The sequence below is a fragment of the Mauremys reevesii genome, linkage group 24 (genome assembly GCF_016161935.1).
Source record: "Mauremys reevesii isolate NIE-2019 linkage group 24, ASM1616193v1, whole genome shotgun sequence".
NCBI lineage: Eukaryota > Metazoa > Chordata > Testudines > Geoemydidae > Mauremys > Mauremys reevesii.
In genome coordinates this window covers 8,881,182-8,905,085 of record NC_052646.1, presented here as the reverse complement: position 1 = coordinate 8,905,085, position 23,904 = coordinate 8,881,182, and the positions used below count along the sequence as shown (strand labels likewise).

At 45.4% G+C, this 23,904-nt stretch overlaps 1 protein-coding gene and 1 long non-coding RNA gene across 7 annotated transcripts in view; both read right to left on the bottom strand.

The window, feature by feature from the left end:
- The window catches only part of DEDD (death effector domain containing), a 39,782-nt gene extending 26,187 nt beyond the window's left edge, over positions 1 to 13,595 (bottom strand). The window contains exons 1-2 of one of the 5 annotated variants that reach the window (XM_039512389.1): positions 12,942 to 13,079; positions 11,179 to 11,289 (exon numbers count right to left, since the gene is read on the bottom strand). The gene's annotated coding sequence lies outside the window, so the exon portion shown is untranslated. Of the gene's footprint in view, positions 1 to 10,684; positions 10,811 to 11,178; positions 11,290 to 12,941; positions 13,087 to 13,545 lie in introns of those variants that run through there. The other 4 variants (XM_039512390.1, XM_039512392.1, XM_039512394.1 and 1 more) reach the window with 4 other exon arrangements.
- Positions 13,596 to 19,770: 6,175 nt separating this feature from the next.
- LOC120390275 lies at positions 19,771 to 23,899 on the bottom strand. Of its 2 annotated transcripts, XR_005591049.1 has the most exons (4): positions 23,640 to 23,899; positions 22,881 to 23,034; positions 21,437 to 21,583; positions 19,771 to 20,159 (listed from the first exon to the last, which is right to left on the bottom strand). It is a non-coding gene; the product is annotated as an uncharacterized LOC120390275 (long non-coding RNA). The 2 variants fall into 2 exon arrangements; XR_005591050.1 differs by lacking the exon at positions 21,437 to 21,583 and having other exon boundaries at positions 23,640 to 23,895.
- Between the last annotated feature and the right edge of the window lie 5 nt (positions 23,900 to 23,904).

Here is a 23,904-nt window from a genome sequence, read left to right as displayed (position 1 = left end):
CAACTGTTAAAAGTAAAGATCAAACAATAGAGAAACAGTTGTTTCAAAGTCTCAACCAAGGGGAGTATATATAGGTTGCCAACTAACATCTTAGAAAAAAGACCTCCTCCCCACCCCCTCTCCGCCTTCTTGCGCCTCCTGCTCCTGTCTCTCAGGGCCCACCTCCAGCAAGAAAAGGACCATGCTGAAGCACAGTTGCGTAACAGTTGAGGACTATCAAACTTTTGTACCACAGAGCAGCCCCTCTGACTTTTCATGCTGTCTGGGAATTAATCTCTTCCAGGGCTGCTATGGAATCCTCATGCTCCAATTAAAAGTGCACGTGCGCGCGCACACACACACTCTTCAAATAAAGTTAGTGTAAGTTAACTCATTTCTGCACTTCAACTGTAGAGACTTCCATTTCTCCCATCAAGGTCAGTAACACCCCTACCATCAGAAATGTCTATACAGATGTCCTCACTGCACAATTAACTCCAGTGATCAGCACCCAGGGCCTAGTCAGGGTGTGAGCAACCAAAGCCCTGCTCAAGTCACTGCACCCTCACTGGTGCTGAACTCATCCACGTGTCAGGTTTCAGAGTGGTAGCTGTGTTAGTCTGTATCAGCAAAAACAATGAGGAGTCCTTGCGGCACCTTAGAGATTAACAAATGTTTTTGGGTATACGCTTTCGTGGGCTAGAACCCACTTCATCAGATGCAGGAAGTGAAAAATACAGGAGCAGGTATAAATACATGGAAGGATGGGGGTTGCTTTACCAAGTGTGAGGTCAGTCTAACGAGATAAATCAATTAACAGCAGGATACCAAGGGAGGAAAAATAACTTTTGAAGTGGTAAGAGAGTGGCCCGTTGCAGATAGTTGACAAGATGGTGTGAGTAACATTAGGGGGAAATTAGTATTGGGGAAAATTAAGTTTAGGTTTTGTAATGACCCAACCACTCCCAGTCTTTATTCAGGCCTAATCTGCTGGTATCCAGTTTGCAAATTAATTCCAGTTCTGCAGCTTCACGTTGGAGTCTGTTTTTGAAGTTTTTTTGTTGAAGAATTGCCACTTTTAGGTCTGTTATTGAGTGACCAGAGAGGTTGAAGTGTTCTCCTACTGGTTTTTGAATGTTGTGATTCCTGATGTCAGATTTGTGTCCATTTATTCTTTTGCGTAGCGACTGTCCGGTTTGGCCAATGTACACGGCAGAGGGGCATTGCTGGCACATGATGGCATATATCACATTGGTAGATGTGCAGGTGAATGAGCCCTGGATGGTGTGGCTGATGTGGTTAGGTCCTATGATGGTGTCCCTTGAATAGAAATGTGGACAGAGTTGGCACTGGAGTTTGTAGCAGAGTCTGGTTCCTGGGTTGGTGTTTTCATTGTGTGGCATGTAGCTGCTGGTGAGTATTTGCTTCAGGTTGGGGAACTGTCTGTAGGCGAGGACTGGCCTGTCTCCCAAGGTCTGTGAGAGTGAGGGATCGTCCTTCAGGATAGGTTGTAGATCCTTGATGATGCACTGGAGAGGTTTTAGTTGGGGGCTGTAGGTGATGGCTAGTGACATTATGTTACTTTCTTTGTTGGGCCTGTCTTGTAGTAGGCGACTTCTCGGTACCCTTATAGCTCTGTCAATCTGTTTCTTCACTTCACCAGGTGGGTACTGCAGTTTTAAGAATGCTTGATAAGAGATTCTATAGGTGTTTGTCTGAGGGATCGGAGCAAATGCGGTTGTATCTTAGAGCTTGGCTGTAGACAAGTGTGTGTCACTACGACTTCGAGGGGCATATCCTATGGTTCTTTGTGCTGCAATAGGCTGAGCCACTATATTCTCCCAGTGAACCTGTCTGTCCTCCTGGGCACACCGAGGGAAATTGTGGAAAAGCACTGGAGGTCTGTCACGCTCCAGTGATTTAGCTTGCGTCCTCCCTGCAAAGCGGGCAGGTTATCAGCCCAATTGAAAGCAGCACACAATTCTAACCTACACTTCCAGCCAGCCCAAGCTGTGAAAGCACCAAGCACACATGAGAAGGTTGGGGGGGCAGGAGGGAGGGACAGGAGGGGGATTAGGGAAAACCCCCAAGTAAGAGCCTGAATTAGCTCTGCAGGGAAGACATATCCTAAATCAAGAGATGTGTGTTTGAGGTTGTGACTGAATGTAAAAGCAAGCAGTAAAAAAGCCACGGGAAAGAGACCTCTCTCAAATGAGCGGTGGGCTGAAGAGAGCCAGCATTTTAAAAGAGAACCAGAAATGGTGAAACTTCAAGAGATGTTCAATTTGCCAGCTTGGGCAGATCCAGCAGCTTAATTTAATCAAACCACTTTTGTTTCCTTCGAAGAATGCCGGCCCTTTACAGTCTGTGTCCAAGATTCCCTCCTGTTCTTTCCTGTGACATGTCAAACCAAGGTCCTGAGCAGTCCTTTCACAAGAGTCAGGATGTTAACTATGGAGCCTCCCTAACTTGGCCTTGTGGTTTCAACCCAGACACAGCAACATTTTGCCTGGGAGAGCAGGCCTAGAGACATCCAACTAATTTAGAGAATGGGAAAGAGCAGTGGAGGCAGAGAAAACTGCAGAACCCTGGATCCTCTCCTCCATCCACTGCAACCTGTTCCCCCGACGGCAGGTGGGTGGCCCCCACTGCAGCTGACCATTGAAGCAGCTCACACACAGGGCTGCAGGCAGCAGCTGACCTGATCATGCTGCCCTTCCAATCTCTAGTCCTGTGGCAACTGAGTAAGAAAACAAGGCCCAAACCCAAAAAGTCAGTAGATGATCACCCTAAGTAGCACGTAGCCATTTAGAGAATGGAGGCAATGGAGACAACTAGCAAAAAAAAAAAGGAGAGAAAGAAAATGGACAGAACAAAAAGTTAATCATGGCATGGTACAAAAAGGGGATATAGAAAGAGGGCACCCATCTACCAACTCACAGAATGGGAGGGCTTCAACAAAATAAGGCTGGGCACTGCAGAGGTGCGTTATTCTGAGAGGTACCGTGGCCTGATGGAGTAAGCCTGGATGGAGAGACAGGAATCTTTTAAGTTCTATTTCTGGCTCCATCAATGATTCACTTCTGGCCTTGGGCAAGTGACTGAGGAAGACAATATTGACCTACTTCACAGTCTGCTGTGAGGCTTAATGAATGTTTGTGCAACGCTTTGAAGATATAAGAGCTGTAAGTGCTAAGCCTCATTCACTTCCTGCTCTGAAGTGCTGTGTGCTGTTCATGCAGGGTGCTGAAGTGCACTCACGTTCCACCCCAGAAATGAGTGCATTTCAGCAGTAGGCAAAGCAATCTCTAAATACTTCTTCCATAACTCACAGGACACCATGAAGTTTAACTAGCTAAGGCAAAGTGCTTTGAGATCCTCGGGTAGAAGCTGTTATAACTGTGTGAAATATTAAGACTGCAATGGATAGTGATTTTTTTAAAATTTCTGTAACAAAAATGGCAAAAAAACATTTTTCAAAATAAGCAATCAATGTTATATTTAGAAGCCAACAATGTATTCCAGCCTTTAGGCCTGGACTACACAGGTTTTATACTTGGGTAACCATTTGGTCAGGGGTCTGATTATTTTTAATCAAAATAGTTATAGCACTACACCCCCTAGTGTGGACACAGTTATATCAATATAAAGGTACTTCACACCAGTATTGCTTATTCCCCTTTCCACACAGGGATTGCTATATGGGTATAAGCACCTCTATACCAATACAACCACATCCAGTGAGGAAGGTTGTACTGCTTTAGTTTAAGAACTACTTAACGTACATTCACTAACATATATAGCCTTTCCACATGCTGGATGTAGTATAAAGTTTTCCTTCTGCTGCATTCAGGCAAGCCAGCCCTTTGCTTGTTTTGTGACAACTTCTCTTCGTGACCAAGTGGCTTAACTATAGTAGTTCCCTCTCTCCTGCCTGCAGCTAGTGCAGAAGGCAGAAGTGCCCAGCTGGCAGGAGCTGGGATCATATTGCCCCCATCCCATATTCTTTACTTTGGCTGTCTATGAAATGATAGCAAGCAGCAGGGAGCCACACACGCACTCACTTCATGGCCTTGGGCATGTCACTTAGGATCTGATCCCAACCCAACTGGAGCTGATGGAGTTGCTCCACTGACTTCAGTGGGTGTAGGCTCATAATCTGAGACTCAGTTTCCTCCAGCTACAAAAAGGGGAGAATGATATTTGCCTTCCTCAGTCATGCATCTTGGTGTTTGTGAGATGCTTTGAGATGACACCAAATTAGTGCCAAGTATCATTCAGCTGAATCCATTAGCTAGACTGTGCCTGGAAGCTTACACAGTAACACTTTCCTCCTCCTCCTCCCCACACTCCACCAGTAGCAGCAATTAACACACAAAAAAAAGACTAGAGTGGCAACACTAATCATTTTAGATACAGGAACAGCCCATGCAACCGAAGTTCTATCCTGAAGCACCTGTTGCATATAATTTGCACTCCTCAGCCCTCCCCACACTCAGATCAGTTAAAGGGGCACTCTCAAGGAAAAAAAAACTTACCTTCCATGTTTTAGAAACATATTTTAAAAAACTCAAAGTCAAACCCCATTTATGCTGTTTGTTTATTATCGGCACTTCAGTTTCACTTTGTTTCTACTCAAGTTTCACTTCCTGGTTCCCATGCTCTAGGCCTGATGCAGAATCTGGGAATCCAACACTGCAGGGCAAGGTCTGAATGCCAAATACACATATGCATACACACACGTGGTTTAAATAAGTATTTTTGTTTTCAGGAGTCATTTCTAGGGACATTAGGATTTATAAAACCTACACTTGAGGTATAAACTAAATTAACAACCCCTTACTCTAGAATTCTAAGGTGTGTGTGTGTACATATATATATATATATATATAGTACCAAACACCTGGAAAATGAAGTGCAAAGTTTAAAAAAATAATAAGCATAAGGCAATCCTATGCTGTACACTCTGGACAGAAACGAGAATTCAGCACAAAATCTCCAGTCTCTTCAAGTCCCAGCAGGCAGCTTCTCATTGCTGCAATACCCCAGCATGACATTTAAGTCTGTTGTATTCAGGCTTCTTTAATCAGGGGCTTCCATTGGGTACAGGATAGAAGACACCCCACTTCTCCTCCAACTCTGCTCTCCTCCAATTTCAAAGTCACTCAACCAGGAGAACCCAACCTGTTTTGCTGTAAAGTAGCATAAAAAAAAAGGACTAGAATCCTTTGATCTTGTTGAGCTGCTCTGGGATTGAAGGTGTGAGTGTATGGATGGGAAAGAGAATCTCTCACTTACAGGGGGGGGGAAAAAACAAGCCCTGTCTAAAGGACAGTTCTTAACATGAGTTTGCAACAAGCAAGTGGCATGATGGGGGCGGAGAGTGGGTCCAGCTCCTCAGTTGGTGTAAACTGGAATAGTTTCCTGCCAATATAAACCAGGTGAAGATCTGCTCCATTGTTTGTGTCCACACCCCACATGATTAAAGGGACACTGTCAACTGGAGAGGCCAGCCAGGTTCAAAAATTTAATTACAAAGTAGTTACATGTTTTATACCTGTCCCAACTCTTCCAGCCAATTTTAGAATTAAACATGTTTCTCTCTCTCCTGCTGTTGCGTGAAAGATCCACACAAACAGGGGAAGCTGACTATAAACACTGCTGTAAAATACATGAAGCAAAACAGCGAGGCGTTCTTCTCTTTTACTCAGTGATCTTAGGTGTTTTATTACTTGTAACAAAAGTGGGTAAAAATTGCATACAGCAGGGTGATTTTAAGTTGATGGTATCCCTTTAATATGCTGTTGGAATGCTTGGCTGTTTTCCTGTAAACAGTTCATAGCACAAGACCACTGGCAGTGAGCATGTACGACTGGTTTGGCTGTTCCCCCTTCCTCCCAGCTCTTCATGCTGTAGGAGCACATTGTCCACAGGCTGCTGACACTGTGTGCACACATCCTCTGAGCATTCTATCCCTCCCAGGCTGCCCAGGTTCTCCCAGAATGCACTGACACAAACACACACAGGTGTGCATACTTGCAAGCATCTATCTGAGCCACATGGCTATATTCTGAAAGAAAGCGGATCCACAGGTACAACTCAACTGTGTTCGTTGTAACCGAGTAAGACAAGCCTGTTATGGCATGGCTACAAAGACAACACTGCACCTGCACACTCGGTATAAAGTACCTGATCACTCTAGCATTGCAGCCTGGCTAGCTATTACTGAGTTTAATAGCCAGTACACAAACATTTATCCCCCCACACACATCTATTCAAATGAAGGAATTTGGGGGGGGGGTTGTTATTTGTTTTGTTTCACACTACTCAGAAAGATATAGGTACAATAAGTTTAATTTGAACAGCAAAAAAAAAAATCTACTTAAGTCCCATATGTTCTACAACAGATCAACTCAAAAAGTATTGGGATACAAGATTATTTCTGTTTTCTCAAAATACTCAATTTTTATTTTAAGACCATGGCCAAAAAATTATTCCATGGAGTAACAGATCTACGCTATCCTTTATGCATAAAAATTGCATGCACACAATATATTAAAAGCTATACAAGTGCAAACCTTAGGTTGAGATTTTGCATAAAACTCAGAAAATGCAAGGTTGATGTTCCAAAGTCAACTTTAACTCTACCTCTTGCCGAGTAAATTGTATTTTTTAAGTCTTGTTTTCATAATTCAAGGATTTACTAGTAACACACGAGAAATATATTTAAAAGGGCCACCATCAACTTTGAAATCTAATCAAAGTTTAAATAGTTTCAGCTTCCCCATCAGTCCTGAGTCACCCCTGCCTATTCTTGTAGTTTTACAATCACACTTAACCGGTTTTAAAACAAAAACAAAAATAGCAGCTTTCTCCATCTATTGAAGAGTGAAAGACTCACAAAACCAGAGGAAGCCCACTATACAGGGGAAATACTTCAACTGACACTAGACAATATACAACCCTCCCCCCCCCCCACCTCCCTTTTAGTAATGGCAATCTTAGCTCACAATCCTTCAGACTTATGCACATGTTTTACTTTATACACTGCAAACAGTTCCACTAATCTTCAGTGAAACTACTCCCAGTGCATGAGGTTAAGCAAGTGGTAAAGTCTTTGCGGGATCAGGACCGTAAACCCTAATTCTGCAAAAAAACTTAAGCATGTGAATAGTCCTGTTGAAGTCATATGTCCAATACTTAAGGTTTTGCAAAACTGTTTCGCCCTTACATATTACTTGAAACAAGAGAACATGAAAAAAGTCAAACCCCTGTTTGAAAATCTGATTAAGTTGACAGTGTCTTTTTAAAAAGAGACGCCCTTTCTCTTTTAGATTCAATTAACTATACGAGTACAAAATTCTGGAGGGACAGAAGCAATTATTTATTCTTACAATACTAAAAATGCCTCTTTCCTTGAGGATTCTTTTTTTCTTCAAGTTCCCAGACCATCACAACCACCATAAGCTCCCTAATTCTTTACTCAAAGGGACCAATACCATATTTTTGTTTGTATCTAAGTTCCATAAGCTCCAGCACCAAGAATAATCCTTCTCTTGATTCCATATTACAAATCAGCAGGTCTTTCCAGTGCTCCGCTTGAAAGCTGATCTTTGGCATGGGAATGACACCCTTATTTGTCTGGGTTTGTGAGCTGTTGACCAGTGACCCAATTTGTGTGTTGCTGGCCCCTTCCCATCCAGCATCACTGAGAGCCAGTACAAATAAAGACACTGTACAGTTAGCATTCCCAGTCTTTCTAAAGCAAAACTGGGGGTGGGGGGGGGGGTGGAGGAGGGGCTAACTTCAGGCCTTCTATATAGATCAAAATACAAGAAAAAAATATCACACTAGAGCCTTAGAGTGTCTATATACAACATATTTAGACTTGACAAAATCCGATTCTTTTTGTAATTTTGACAATTAATGTTTTTTATTTGTAAGGCTTGACAACTCTTTATTTGCAAGAATTTTTTCATTTTTAATCATTTTAATTTTTGCAGTAGCGGGAAATTAAGGGGGGGGTGGATTGCAGCATGGACAGCAGGGCTGCAGAGAGCTCTCAGTGCTGACAGCAGGGCCAGAGACACCCAGGCACAGGGAAGGCTGTGGAGCAGTGACCCCAGGCCAGGCTCATGAAGAGAAGGACAAGCTCCCAGCCACTGGAGAGACCACCCTACTGCTGAATATGCCCCAGACTCCCAGCCATGAGTGAGCAAGCTGCCAGAGCCAAGACAGGGGACTGCAGGGACACCAGATCTCTACAGGCCCGAGGTGTTATGGAGGCCATGCTTGCTAGCTGTTTTTGATGGATTTTTTTCAATCGATTTCTGAGTGTCAGGTGAAATTGACATTTACAATAACTAATTATTTAAACTGAATCCTGCCAAGCTTAAACATATTTAACACATGGCTCCTAACTGTGCATGTGGCATAATGTTTCAACCCTGCACATGAGACGAACAACAACATGATTGTCAGGCCTGCAATCAGGTTCTTGGGCGGTTCTTCTGCTGCATAGACTGGAATACTTAAATGCACGTATAACAAGGTTAATTCCCAGGCTTCTGAGCACCGGATACCCCAGTGTGGACTACATCATCTGAAAGACACCCACAATCCTCAACCTATGGCATCAGGGGAGGGAAGATGGGAGAACTGCCTGATTTTTGCCAGAATGCAAACAAATGTAACTGTGAAGCATGGTACGTATGGGCAAGCAAATACAACTGATACAAAAATTCAATAAAGACCCAGACATGTATATAGATAACAAGATCAGGCACATGAGATGGGATTATTTTTAAATATCAGGGGTATTAACACTCTTGCCAATCACTAATGGGAGTTTCAAAGAAAACTGTATTATTCCACAATTGTCTACTATAGAGTTTCTTGCACCTTCCTCTGCAACTGGTATTCATCACTGCCAAGACAGGATCCTGGACCGCAGGAACCGCTGATCTGATACACTATGGAGATTTCTGTGTGTTGGCAGAAATGCCACTGAGTGGTTGCACTGGACTGGATTGAGCCCAATCCGGGCTAGAAAAACGTGTAACAGTTTTTAGTATGTCTGTTACACAGCTAACAGCTGAAACTGTATTACCGGCGTTCTAAACTGTATTGCAGATAGGATATGGGCATTTGATATCAGCTAGCCCTGCTCAGTGACTAGTTATTAAAAAGCCTGTTGCACTTGTGCTATACACCTGCCAAATACTGTTACAGGTTTTCTAGTACAGCTGGAAACATTTACCAGGTCATGAGTGTGTCAGTAACCTGTTATAATCAACGTGGCTCAACCTGTAGCATAGACAGGGGTTAGAGAAGGGCTCTTCAAGAAGGAACTAGTATAGCCAAAGTTTTAAAACATGGTTTACACTGTTAGACAAACTGACTGTAAACCTGTTGGGGTGACCCATGTTTTAAATTAGTCCTTTCAACAGTGCTTCTTCAGTGCAAAGACGGCTTTCAATATGACAAGCCCATTCCATGGTTGACTCCAATGCCAAATAGCTTAGAATAGTGTCTACACTAGAACGACAGCCATGGTTTTGTATCCTGGTCATAGACACCCTTAGCTAACCAGGTTACAACTAAAATGGCTGTGGCTACGCAACAGGCTTTTTTTCCCACAGCACAACCACATATCCATCCTGTTTGCACATCCATGCTACCTACCAGTGTTTGTATCAGTGCATCCTGGGGAAACTAGGCAGTTCTTTTCAGGTATTTATATCACTAATCAGCACAGTATCCAAGTGTTCTCATACAGAAACGCACTCAGATATCCTCCCAGTTTTCTGAGCGGTAGGAAAACCAGCCAACTCAGATGCACAGGCACAGTGAGGGAATCCATTTACAAAACAAATTAAGTTTGTCAGAACAGTTAGAGAAAAACAGGCATGCAGTAGCCCAGGCTGCTGGGAAGGGCGTTAACAGCTACCAGATTTATTAACTGTAATATAACCATGTTGGGCATAGACACAAGCTATGTTTACAGCCAAACAGACTACTAGTTACAAACTCAGTTAAAAGTTATAGTGTAGGCACGGCCCAAGGAGCCACAGACAGCAGAACTAACCAAGTACGCTAGTTTAAATGAGTGGGTTTCAAAGCTGGATCTAACCAAATGTCATGCTCAAATCAGGTTTGGAACCCAAGTCTAAGGCTAGATGAAAGTTCAACTAAGAATCCAGAGTCTCTTCTGAAAAATAAGTGTTCTGAACAGCGCTTTGGCTATTTCTACACTATTGAGCTCTCATACAGCACTGTCCCAAACCACCAACCTCAAAGAAGGTCAGTATCATTATCTCCATTTTACAGATCAGGAATCTAAGGCACAGTAAGGTGAAGGACCTTGCCCAGAGTCACTCGGCAGGTCAGTGTCAGTGCCAGGAATTGGACCCATGTCTCCTGACTCCCAGCCCAGTGCTCTATCACCCGCACCACACTGTGAAAACTTCTCAAGTCTAGCCAACCTTATCCAAAAACCTGCTTACATAAGCAAAGAGGTCAGAGATGTCTGATATATTAAGTCACTTCTCATCCACTCTCCCTTCCCATTCATCTCCAGGAGAGAATTCTCTGCTATGTAGTTGTCTAGAGCAGCGTTTCTCAAACTTCTGGAAGCTGAATCCCACCATCAAGAAAATGAAACTAATCATAGAACCCTGCCATGTGTTGTTAAAGGCCTACCCACCTTAAGGTTTACATCTTCTTCCACACATATGTGCACCCAGCTTCAGACAACCCCAGGGAGGCGTAACACTGCACTTTAGGAAATGCTCATTTAGAGCACTATCCGGTCTAGTTTTAAATGTTTCAAGTCATGGAATTTCTAGCATTCTCCTTTATTCTATGATTCTAGAAGGCTGGCAAGAAGATAAACCAAGCGCAACTGGACTCAGGCCTAACAATTAGTATCATGTCTTGAATTGAGAACCATACTCACCCCCCCCCCTCAAATCACATGTTCAATTTTAAATGAAGGTTTTAAGACTTACACAGTGTGAGCAACTTTTACACCTCAGCTGGGGAGTTGGAGGCTAAGTCCGTTCACACAACAGAAGCCAGCACAAGGCACAATATCTCCACTTATGGTATAATAGAACCTCCTATGAAGATAAACTGAAGTGGATGAATCACTAGCATATTATAAAATGATATATAAATACAGACAAAATAGAGACCAACCTTAATTTGAAGCTCTTCTGGTCTTGTTTATATCCGCTCTACTGCACTGATTCGAACACGGGGCTGAACAAGAATTTTTTAAAGAGTCTTCTATTCCTCCCTTTTACTTTACTTTTTAAATGAACAAAAAACCCAACAGAACAGCTTAAACTCTTTGTGAATGATTTTACAATATGGCTCTCCTCTCAGGGAAGCCTAACTTTTAATGTTAGATCATCAGATGTGATATTAAAGAAGGTAGACTTGCCTAAAGAATTTTCCTAATAACTCCAATGCCAAAAATCTCCATCTACCTCACCCCACCGAGAAAAGGAAGGGGAGGAAAGGAAGAGCCAAAATCTATCCTGCACCCTCTAGGTCATTTCTTTTAAAAACATCATTTTTCTAAAGCTTTGACGCTACTGTTTCCTTATTATCAGTAGCTTCTTTGCCACTCTTGCAAATATAGAGTGGATCTCTTTTTAAAAAGGAGGTTTTGTCTACTTTCCTCTGCTCCCAATTTATTTTATTCTAATTTTATTATAACTAACTAAATTTCTGGGAAATTTAAGTTAGAGACTCTACCACAATAACCAAGAAAAAGTCATCAGAATCTGCAAAATACTTGAAAATTCAACCTGTACTTACTTCTTTATTTTTAATTGTGATAGTTACTTTTAGTGCTTGTCTTCCCCCCACACACACTCTTCTCGTAATACTATTTTACCCCAAAGAACAGATCCCTCTCCAAAAGCAGGAGACTTAGAAATTGGGTGTTAGATTTTCAGAAAACTGGCTTGCCACACAGCTGTTCAACTTTAAGGCTCTTCCCCACGCTGCACAGCTGTATCTTCCTACATTCTTTTTAAATATTAAAAAATTAAAAATCTGACTTCCCCCAGAAAATAATAAGCTCCCAAAATATAACTAACCCACTAAAATAGGGTTATCTGAAGATGCTTAATGTCATCATACAGCTTGCTTTTTGCCTGTGATTGCTTTTCTCCCTTTTTATTAATTAATATTTGCTATAACTACTTTCAATATGCAGTTCTAGTCCTGCGTTCTTGTCCCTGACCCCCTTTCCTCTCCCTTCCTAGGCCAGGGAAATTTGGTTTACTATGAAGCTGAGAAAAGGCTTTTTAAAGTGTCTTGTTTTAATTTCCCACAACTCTCTCCCCCAGAGACGACCCCCACCTCTCCCACACGTCAATATACACATTTAATCCTGCCCCTCCCCAAGTAAAAAATAAATCAGGAAAACTGGGTTTATTAGAAGCTGGAAAATGTGTATGTTTTTAACTGGCTTATTCCCCCCCCCCCCGAAAAAGCCACCTTGAGACTCCCCACCTGCCTGTCACGCTTCTCTCTCCACCTCTATTGCCCCCTTCCCACCCCCCAACAAAAATAAAGATCCCAAGGAAAGAGGGCTGGGGGGAAGCTAGAAATGAATGGCTCGCTCCTCCCCAGCGATGATCAACCCCGGGACCCTCCTAGCTGCCTGCTCTCTACCCTCGCTTCCCCATCGCCCCCGTACCCCAGGAGGTGGGGCTCAGTGGGAGCTGGCACAGGGGGCCTATGGCAAGTGCTCCCCCCCGGATCAGCTAGAGGCTGCCCCTCCCCCCAGAGACCAGGACACCCAGGGACCGGGGGGGTGGCAGGAGCTGGGGGGAGCTTGGACCTTTGCAGGGGCTGGTTCCCCCCCCGCTCCTCCTTTCCCCGCCCCCAGGGGCGGCGGCTGCTGCCGGGCTGGGGGGGCTGCCCCGGGCTCCTAGGCCTCTCACTCTCTCCTCAGGATCAGGGCGGCCATATTGGATCCGTCAGCTTCTCTCCCCGTCCGAGGGAGGCGGTGGCTGCCGCTAGAGCAGGAGCAACATCCGGGTAACCGGCACCTCCTCCCGAGTGGGCGGGGGGGTGGTGGAGGAGGAGGAGGAGGAGCTGCCTACATCCGGGGTTCCGCCGCCTTCCTTCACCGCCATAGGAAGGAATGGGGCGTGGCCGCCATTTTTGTGGCGGGCAGGCTGGCGGCTCCATCCGGGGTATTCCTGGGTGGCTTCAATACCATTGGGAAGAATGGGGAGGAGCCCGCCATGTTGGTAGAGGGAAGACGGGCAGGCACATCCGGGATCTGACTTCACAGCTACTGAAGAGAATGGGAGAGTGCTACCATCTTTGTTAAGGGCAAATGGGCACGTGGGAAAGTAGGGTCCGCTGTTGAAGCAGCGGATGGCCTGCAGCTGATGAGCGTTCCCTTGTATTTATTAGTATCTAAATAAAACATCCTAGCAGGATCAGGGCCTCAAGGTCTGAATTATCATTAATCTACTGTGAGAATGTCATCACCTCAGAAATAAGAAAGATGAAAACATAACCAGGGTTAATACGTACCAATTGGAAAGGAAGAAGAAGCAGCAACCCAGTGCAGTGGCAAATCACCATTTTAGGGCTGCTGGTATTTGGCTCTGTCAAATTTAAAGAGCTAGCCTCTAGAAAAGCATGCTGGGAAAAAAAGTTCCTCTGGTTTATAGAGATGAGGCAGCTACAAAGAAAGGTGCTTAGAAGCTGCTTGTGTGTTGTTGGGTATTGTATTGTATAAGTGGCAGTGGATGTCTGAAAAATGGACATGCCTCTCTGGGAACCACTGGTATTTAGGCAAATAACTTCCCTGCTTTGTGAGTCTGTTTCACCTTCCACTCGTTGTCTGTCTTGTCTATTTAGCTAGTCAGCTCCTTGAGTCTGCTCTCACCATATGATTGTACAGCACGGAACATAATGGGCCCTTATTACTTGGACTCTCCAGATGCTCCTGTAATATATTAATAATCAGCTGGAGAAATTCTGTTTTTCACTAGCCCTATAACTCAGCAGAGCAGAGAAAAATTAAAAGCCTCATTCTGGCATTCTAGAAGGAGTAGCTATTGTCCACGGCTTACTAGCGCCGAACTCCAAGTGTTGAGGCTACAGAATGACTTCAGACATATTTCTTCCAGTCCCCGCTATCTACAAAGGGTGGTGGAACGATCACAACAGTTTGCTAAGAGGATTCTATGACAAAAAGACCCCATGTTATCCCTGATGTCAATCCAGCACTAACCCCAGCTCAGCTACTTATGGGTGGAGTGACAACTCAGAACAAATATGCTAACTCTGACAGGAATTTTTTTGCCCTATGTGCCACTCCTTTAAATGGCATGAGGTTGAGAAACACCAAATCAGGTCTTCTTGATAATCTGCTAAAATGCAGTCCAAAGCTGTCTACCAATATGACCCCCCCCCTTCCCATTCTATCTGAGCACCTCACAACCTTTAGTGCAGGGGTAATCAATAGCTGGACCGTGGGCCAAATCTGGACCGCCAGATGCTTTTGAATGGACCCCAACATCTTTTCATTTACTTACTATCATTATCATTGGGTTTGGTTTTAATTACTATTTTCTCTGGAGGCTGGATCTTGACTATATCTTTGACCAAGAAATTTGCACCTTGACAAAAAATAATTGACTACCGCTGCTTTAATGTGTTTATCCTCACAACACACTGGTGGAACAGGGCTATGCTGTTTTCCCCATGTTACAGATGGGAAACTGAGGCACGGAGAGGTTAAGTGACTTGTGCAAGTGTAATGCCAGGCAGAATCGAACTGGGGCCTCAGGAGCTTAGTGCATGAGCCTCTACTGCATGAGCTAAAAGCCAACTGGCTGTTAGCTAGGGTTGTAGAACAAACTAATTTTCTCTCTCTCTCTAAGTCAGTGGTTCCCCAACCTTTTTCGTCTGGCGGGCGCCAGACAACGAGCCACGGAGGACCATGGCGGCAGACGAGCATCCGCCAAAATGCCGCCGACAAGCGGTGTCATCCAGAGGCATTGCCGCAGAAATGTCACTGAATTTCGGCGGCATTTCAGCGGATGCTTGTCCACCAGCCAGTACGTGGGCGCACTTAGACGCCCTGGCGGGCGGGCACCGTGTTGGGGACCCCTACTCTAAGTGGTCTCAGTGTCACTAGATGGGACAGAACATCACACCCAGAAGGTATGTGGGTTATACAAGGTCACACAGGGAGTCTGACATTGCAGGGAATTGTCTTGCCCAAGTCCTAGGCTAATGTTCTAAGCACTGGACCATCCTTCCCAGGACCGGCTCTAGGCACCAGCAAATCAAGCACGTGCTTGGGGCAGCACAATTCCAGGGGAGGTTTGTTTTTGTTTTTTTTTTGCTTGGGGCAGCAAAAAAACTAGAGCTGGCCCTGATCCTTCCTCTTCCTTAAACTCCCTCAGGAGAACCAGTCCTTATAAATCTGAGTGAGAAACAATGAACACAAGTAACAACTCCCTGCTCTGCCCTGGGCCAGTCACTTGCCTCTCTATGCCTTGGTTCCCCCTCAGTGCAATAGCGATAGTAGCCCTGCCCTGCCCTGCCCTGCCCTCTAGAGGCGTGAGCTGTTATCCAGTGGACATCTCTGCACTCTGAGATCATTGCTAAGACCAAGCAAGGCGCTTGGTACAGGATGGAAAGAACGAGTAGCCTCTTCCGGGTGTTCCAAGCCCAACTGAATTGAATTGCTCTGTGATCCCTGTAGCTCTGTTGTGCACAGCACAGTCCATATAAAGGGAGAAGATCCTCTTGAGAAGGGTCTGAGAGGAACCTACCCCTACTGGATTTGATAAGCCCAGTGAATCAGCTGGACAAGCACTCCTCCAAGCCTTGAGCTTAGAGGATCAGAGTGAGAGGAAGCCTTCACTGATCTGTAAATATTTATCAACATTTATGGGAGCCGAATGGGGGAGGGAAGATTTGAAGATAAGGACAGACCTCTCGAGCCCAGCTCGTTTGGGGGAAAGTCACTCATTTTTGTCCCCCAGTTACCTCCGTTCTGCACAGAGCTGTTGTTTTCTCACCTTTAACACTGAAAGTTATTTACATCAGTTCTTTGTTTCCGAGGGTTGAGTGTAGCTGGACTCAACGTTCTGGAAGGGCACAAGGCACTTGGTGTTCATGAAGTTTGGGAGCATTTCATTTACACTAAAGAAATGGATCCCAAATCATATTATGTTTCCTGCAAGAACAGTTTTTGTGTCCCTCATTTTGGGTCTTTGTCGCACGTTAAACCCTGCATCTGGGCCTTTGTGGGTTGACAGAGAGATGGACACATGTACTGTTTCTTTAAATCTGGATCAGGGACCCAGGCAGAGGTGAGGCTGAGGAGTCCACATGGGAGAGAAATGCCATCAGTGCACATACTGTAGGAAAAGTAAACTGGAACTTAGTCCTCATTGGATCACTTGATGATTACCTGTTCTGTTCATTCCCTCTGGGGCACCTGGCATTGGCCACTGTCAGAAGACAGGATACCGGGCTAGATAGACCTTTGGGCTGACCCAGTATGGCCGTTCTTATGTTCTTATGCCCATGAGGGAATCCCACCTGGAGAGAAACCCTGTCAAATTGCTGCTTAGGGGGAAAGCAACTCAACACTTAGGAAGAATCAGAGACGCCACATGGAGGAGAAAGTGGAGATGTGTTTTCATTTGGGGTCTAGTCCATGCACAATAATAAAATGGGATGGAGCGATGGGGTGGAATAGAGCTGGGTGCTGGAGGTAGTTATTGTTGAAGGACCAGGAAGAGAAGAAAGGTGAGGAGGAGGAGGAGGAGAGAGAGCAAGTTCATGGGGATCCCCAAGGGAATAGTGTTGTGAACCAGAAAGGGAGGGAGGTAGGGAATAGGGAATGACCAAGGGGATTGTGACAGAATGTTACCCTTGTGTTCACACCCTACACACTATTGTGATAATTTTTGTACAAAGTATGCCTTGTGAGGTATCATTTGAAAACTCATAATCTGCTGATTATTATTGCCCTGGTAAAACAGGTGTGGCAACATTGTATGTAAAGTTATAAAATACCACTGTATAGTGTTGTTAACACATGTTCCAAACCCCACAACCCTGCCCAAAATGAGGTTGGCAAACAAGTCTATCCTAAACAAAGGAATGTGTGCTCTGCTTAATTTGCATTTAAGCAGTAAACAGAGTCATCAAGAGGGAAGGGAAATAAAGAAAGGTCAAACAGATGAGAAAAAAACAGCAAGGAACATCCTTCCACACAGACTCTTTGTCTCCTATTCCCTAGCTGGAAATGTTTTTCAAGAGAGTTACTGAAATTATAAAAAGGAGAGACAAACACCCAGAAGGACTCCCCTTCCTCCTGCCCATCGCATTCACTGCACCTGAAGCAACAAAGGAAGCATTCATTGGACTCTGGGAAAGGGGTCCTGACCTATAGTTTGGCCAGTAAAACTGCTGAAAGCCTGTGGTGAGAAATGTTGCTTGAATCTGATATAGTCTGTTAAGTTAGATCAGGGGTCGGCAACCTTTCAGAAGTGGTGTGCTGAGTCTTCATTTATTCACTCTAATATAAGGTTTTGTGTGCCGGTAATATATTTTAATGTTTTTAGAAGGTCTCTGTCTCTAAGTCTGGGTACTATTCAATATTTTCATGAATGACTTGGGTAATGGAATGGAGAATATGCTTATAAAATTTGCAGATGACACCAACTTGGGAAAAGTTGCAAGCATTTTGTAGGACAGAATTAGACTCCAAAACAACCTTGACAAATTGGAGAATTGGTCTGAATTCGACAAGATGAAATTCAATAAAGACAAGTGCAAAGTACTTCATTTAGGAAGGAAAAATCAAATATACAACTACAAAAATGGGCAACAACTGGCTAGGTGGGATTACTGGTGAAAGGGCTCTAGGGATGATAGTGGATCACAGATTGAATATAGATCAACAATGTGATGCAGTTGTGAAAAAGGCTAATATCACTCTGGGGTGTATGAAGAGTGCCATATGTAAGACACAGAAGGTAACTGTCCCGCTTTACTCGGCGTTGACGAGGCCTCAGCAGGAGTACTGGGTCCTATTCTGGACACCGCACTTTAGGAAAGAGCTGGACAAATTGCAGAGTCCAGCGGAGAGCAGCAAAAGCAATACAGGTTTAGAAAACCAGACCTATGAGGAAAGGTTAAAGAAACTGGGCATGTTCAGTCTTGAGAAAGGAAGACTGAGGGAGGACCTAGTAACAGTCTTCAAGTACATTAAGGGCTGTTATAAAGAGGACGGGGATCAATTATCCTCCATGTCCACTGAAGGTAGGACAAGTAATGCACTTCATCTGCACCAAGGGAGATTTAGGTTAGATACTAGGACTAACGCTAAGGGTACTTTAGCTCTGGAAGAGCCTTTCAAGGGGGATTGTGGAATCTCCGCCACTGGAGGTTTTTAAGAACAGGTTGGACAACTCCCTGGCAGGGCTGATCTAGGTTTACATGGTCCTGCCTCAGCATGGGCAGTTGGACTACATCATGTCTCGAGGTCCCTTCCAGCCCGACATTGGTATGATTCTCTGTTCTGCCCTGCAGCAGGACACAGGTTATATGCCCGATCTCCCTACTCCTTCCTGCCTGCCACTCCCTGCAGCAGGTCTCCACCTGGCTATAAAGTCCTGTGGGATGGGGCTCTGACACCACCCCTTGGGAGATGGTATCCCCAGATGGTTCATAACCCACCAGGCCAGCTTCCCTGAGAGTCAGCCTGGACATGCCCTTCCTTGGCACCCTCCCATTGTTCCAGGGGCTTTCGGTGGGTCATGCTAATAACGTCTTTCCTTCCATGGCGCTCAGGGCCTGTCAGATCTTTGCAGGCTCCCAAGGCGTCCCCGTCTCAGTGTCACATGAGCATTCCCTCCAGATTTAGCTCTTTTAATCTTTCCTCCCTCCAGCCCACTGACTCTCCCCATTGCTCTCCTCTGAATCAGCTCCAGATTGTCCATCTGCTTCTGGCCAAGGCACAGGGCCAAAGATTGAGGGGCAGACCCCAAGCGTACGCACTGGGCGTCGTAAACCAGGACAGATCTATTTACAGGGGGATGGAGTCTGCTGCTCCTCAAGAGCCTGCAACAGCCAGGGGTTTGGCTGAAAGCACTGGGGCTCCAGGCTGGGAGACAAGGGTGAATGGACAGAACTCTGGATCAACTAGTCTCTTGCCTGGAGTAATTATAAAGGAGTGGAGGGCAGCAGTGAAGGCATTAGACCAGTTTCACAGCCAGGGCTTCCCCCCGAAGGAACTTTCAGGCTCTACTCAAAGCAGATCATCCGGGGATTGTCGTTTGCCAGCTCCTGAGGCCTTTAGTTTTCCTCCTTTAAGGGAGAGAATCCAGAAACCAGGTTTGTGCAAAGCTGCTGAAAGCTCAGCTGTGCTCCAGGGTCATGCCGTGGGAGCAGGGGCCGTGGGGAAGAGGAAGTGACCTCAGGCGCGCAGGAGAGGTTGGGGGTTGTCTCAGATTCACAGGGTCCAGGCTACACCCTCCTGGAAGTCACCCTTTTTGCGGGCTGTACCCCATGGGCCCACGCTGCTCCACAAGGGTAGCCCTGCAGCCTCAACTGTTCCAGCGAGCCCTGGTTCTCTCTGGGGCTCCCTGCAGTGAGTCCTGCCAAAGTCAGACTCCTGAGACAGACTTCATTTCTTTAGGGAGTGATGCAACGTCTGCGAGTATTTGCAGGGACACCAGGCAGCTGTGTCACATTAAGAGAACATTTATTGGTCACCTGGAATACATCTGGAAGTCTTTAGGTTAGCGGGAGAGAGGTGATCTTGAGAGAGAGCTCATATCGGTGGAAGCCATGTGGCCTGAGATTCATGTTCTGCTGAATCCAAGTAGTCTCTTCTTGTCCCCTGTGTGTGTTCCCAATCCCAGCAGTAACCTTAACACTCAGCCACCTCTTGACTTTGTTCTCCAGGTTGGGGCTTTTTGCTGTGCTTCCCCACAGAGAAGTGTGGTTGGGGGAGTAGCTTATTCTAGGAGTTAACAGTTCACTCAGCGTGGCTCCCATTCAAAGGTGTTGATTCCAGCCCAGACAGCCCTTGTGCCTCGGTATCTCAACCTCCTAGTCCTGATTTCCCAGGGAGAACATGAATTCTTTCCCCACAAGGGGTAGCGATGCTGAGGGGGTGGGTACAGAACCACAAGAGAGTTCACAAAAATATTACCAATGATTCCTACATTCATCACAGGAGGCCAGACATCTTGCAAGGTTGAACCTTGGACTTCCAAAGTACAGGGTGGGTTGGAATTTCTTCCCACCCTTCCCTAGCACAGAGGGGGCACAGGAGGACGTTCCCCCGACAACCAGTAAGAAACATTATCACAGAAAGAGAGTCAACATGTGCCGAGCACAGGAAACTTGGGGACCTATCTTCCTCACTGGCAGAAACCATCACTGAATGCTGAGTCCAGCTCTGGTGTCCACACTTTAAAAAGGATGTTGACAGATTGGGAAGGGTTCAGCAAGACCTACAAGAATGACTGAAAGTCTAAAGAATCTCAATCTATTTAATTTATCCAAGAGAAAGCTAAGGGGTGACTTGATCATGGTCTCTCAGTACCCAGATTTCAGACAGTGGAGGGCTCATGGGTGGTGCGTAATGGAGGCTGGGGAAGGCTAAGCCTTCCCAAACCTTGTGGGGTGTGAGGGGGCAATAACGGATTATTGCACTGGCCCTTGGGGACCATGCCCTGGGGCCCAGGCCAATTTGGGGCTCATGGAAAAATCCCCTGGCAAGAAGCTGCACAGGTTGACTGTGTGTTGTGTGAAGTACTTCCTTCTGTTTATTTTAAACCTGCTGCCTATTAATTTCATTGAGTGACCCTTGGTACTTGTGTTATGTGAAGGAGTAAATAAAACTTCCTTATTCATTTTCTCCACATCATTCACAATTTTATAGATCTCTACCACATCCCGCTTCACTCATCTCTTTTCCAAGCTGAAAAGTCCCAGTCTTTCTAATCTCTACGCATACAGAAGCTGTTCCACGCCCTTACTGATTTTTGTTGCCCTTCTCTATACCTTTTCCAATTTTAATATATCTTTCTTGAGATGGGACGACCAGAATTCCATATAATATTCAATGTGTGGGTGTACCATGGATTTATAAATTGGCATTATATTTCCTTATTATCTATTCCTTCCCTAATGGTTCCCAATATTCTGTTGGGATTTTTGCCTGCCACTTCACATTGAACAGATGTTTTCAAACTGTGTTAATCTACATGTCTGATAATTCTGTTCTTAGTTTCTAGCAATTTTCCTGGCACTCAAGTTAGGTTTACTGGCCTGTAATTGTCAGGATCGCCTCTGGAGCCTTTTTAAAAAATTGGTTTCACATTAGCTATCCTCCAGCCACCTGGTACAGAAGCTGATTTAAGAGATAGGTACATACCACAGTTAGTAGGTCTGCAATTTCATATTTGAGTTCCTTCCAAACTCTTGGGTGAACTGGTCCTGGTAACTCCTCACTGTTTATCAATTTGTTCCAAAACCACCTCTACTGACTCCTCAATCTGGGACAGTTCCTCAGATTTATCATCTAAAAAAGAACGGCTCAGGTGTGGGAATCTCCCTCACATCCTCTGCAGTGAAGACCAATGCAAAGAATTAATTTTAGCTTCTCTACAATGGCATCATCTTCCTTGAGTGCTCCTTTAGTTTTTGAGTCTTTGGCTAGTTGCTCTTCAATTTCTTTTTTGGCCTGCACTTTTGCACTTGACTTGCCAGAGTTTATGCTGCTTTCTGTTTTCCTCAGTAGGATTTAACATCCAATTTTTAAAAGATGTCTTTTTGCTTCTAACCACTTGTTCTTACTCTATTGTTTAGCACTTTTTTGGTCCTCTTTCTATTTTTTTTTTATTTTGGGTATACATTTAATTTGAGACTCTATTATGGTGTTTCTAAAAAGTTTCCATGCAGTGTGCAGTCATTTCACTTTTGGGGCCATACCTTTTAATTTCCATTTAACTAGCTTCGTTTTTGTGTTGTTCCCCTTTCTGAAGTTAAATGCTACTGTGGTGAGCTTCTTTGGTGTTTTTTGCCCCACAAGAATGTTAAATGTAATTTTATTATGGTCACTATTACCAAGCGGTTCCACGATATTCACCTTTTGGACCAGATCCTATGCTCCATTTAGGACTAAAGCAAGAATTGCCTCTCCCCTTGGGGGTTCCAGAACTAGCTGCTCCAAGAAGCAGTCAGTAATGGTCTCTAGAAACTTTATCTCTGCATCCCATCCTGAGGTGACATGTACTCAGCCAATATGGGCATAGTTGTGAAATCCCCCATTATTACTTCGTTTTCTAATTCTATAGCCTCTCTAATCTCCCGAAGCATTTTGCAATCGCCATCACCATCCTAGTCAGGTCATCAGAATCAGTAGAATATTCCTACTGCTACACTCTTATTATTCAAGCATGGAATTTCTATCCATAGAGAGTCTATGGTACAGTTTGATTCATTTACGATTTTTACTCTGTGCTTTGGCTTCACTAGGACTTCACCTCGAGTTCACTAAATGGAGTAAACACTAGTTTCCCTACTGAAGACAAGACCTTTCAGTTTTCTTACACTTGCCTTAGGATGAGCTCTATTTCTGGCTCTGGTCCATGCAAAGTCCCCTGGCTCCAAGCCTAGTATGTGTGATCTCTTGCAGCCCCACATCAAGTCGTGGGAGGGATAGTTCAGTGGTTTGGACATTAGCCCCCCACCCCACCCAAACCCAGGGTTATGAGTTCAATCCTTAAGGGGGCCATTTAGGGATCTGGGACAAAAATCTGTCTGGGGACTGAATAACTAACCCTGATATTGATTCTATGATCACTTCAGGCCCCTACCATAGTTCCTCCAGCTGGTCCCCTGGGCAGATGCAATCATTGTTGTCCTCCAAGAACCTATTTCCCTGGGCCAGGAACTGTCTTTTTCAGTATCTGTCTGCACTGCACTTAGCACCGTGGGTTCCTGATCCTTAATTGGAGTCTCTTGGCTCTACTAAAATAGATTAAGAGCAACAATAAGAATCATTTCAGGCTGAAGGATTTTTCTGGATGCCTCTACATACAACTGTTCACAGTTGGGTTTTTTCAGGGGGTTGAGGGGAGTCATCTCCATTTGGGGCACAGCCGCCCCAATGATTGTGGGGGGCAATGACATGCATGCCACTCACCCCTTTTTACAAGCCACGTGCCCACTCTGGGATGAGGAAGGGCTGAACCAGGTCAGGTTGTTTCTGAGCTGGCAGCTTGTATAGGGTGGACACTAAGGTGGGGGTCCCCCCAAAACGAGGGCCACTTAGAAGGGACCCCCCCCAGGTGCCTGAGGGCAGAACTGAGGGCAGCTATTAAGAGATGTATGGGGCTAGGCTGAGCGCACCTCTGGGGGGGGTAAGCTGGAGACACGTATGGGGCTGTGCAAGGTGGGCACTAACAGGGTGGAGATGGGAGGGGTCGCGCTGAGAGCACCCATGGGGGGGGCCCGAACTGGGGGGCCCTGCGGGGAAGCTCGAAACCCGGCGCCCCGCGCGCAGCACCGCCTCGCTTTCATCCTTGGCGCCCAAAGTGTCCGCCGAGCGCCCGGCCGGGACTACAGCCACTCACTCGTCTCCCGTCTATGAACTCCGTCGTATCCCTCCGCCGGAGAAAAATAATCCAGGCGGCGGGGGGGGGGGTTGCCCCCTCCCCAAACCCGTGAATCGTTAATGATCGCTCGAGTTACCCCCGCGCTGCAATTGCACTAGGCGGGCCCGGGATCTGGAGGCCCGTGGAGGAGGGATACAGCCGTGAATCGCTAGGCGATCCACCCCACACACCGTTACTACCCTGTCCCCCTATAACGGCTTGTGCCCCGCGACTTCGTGTGACG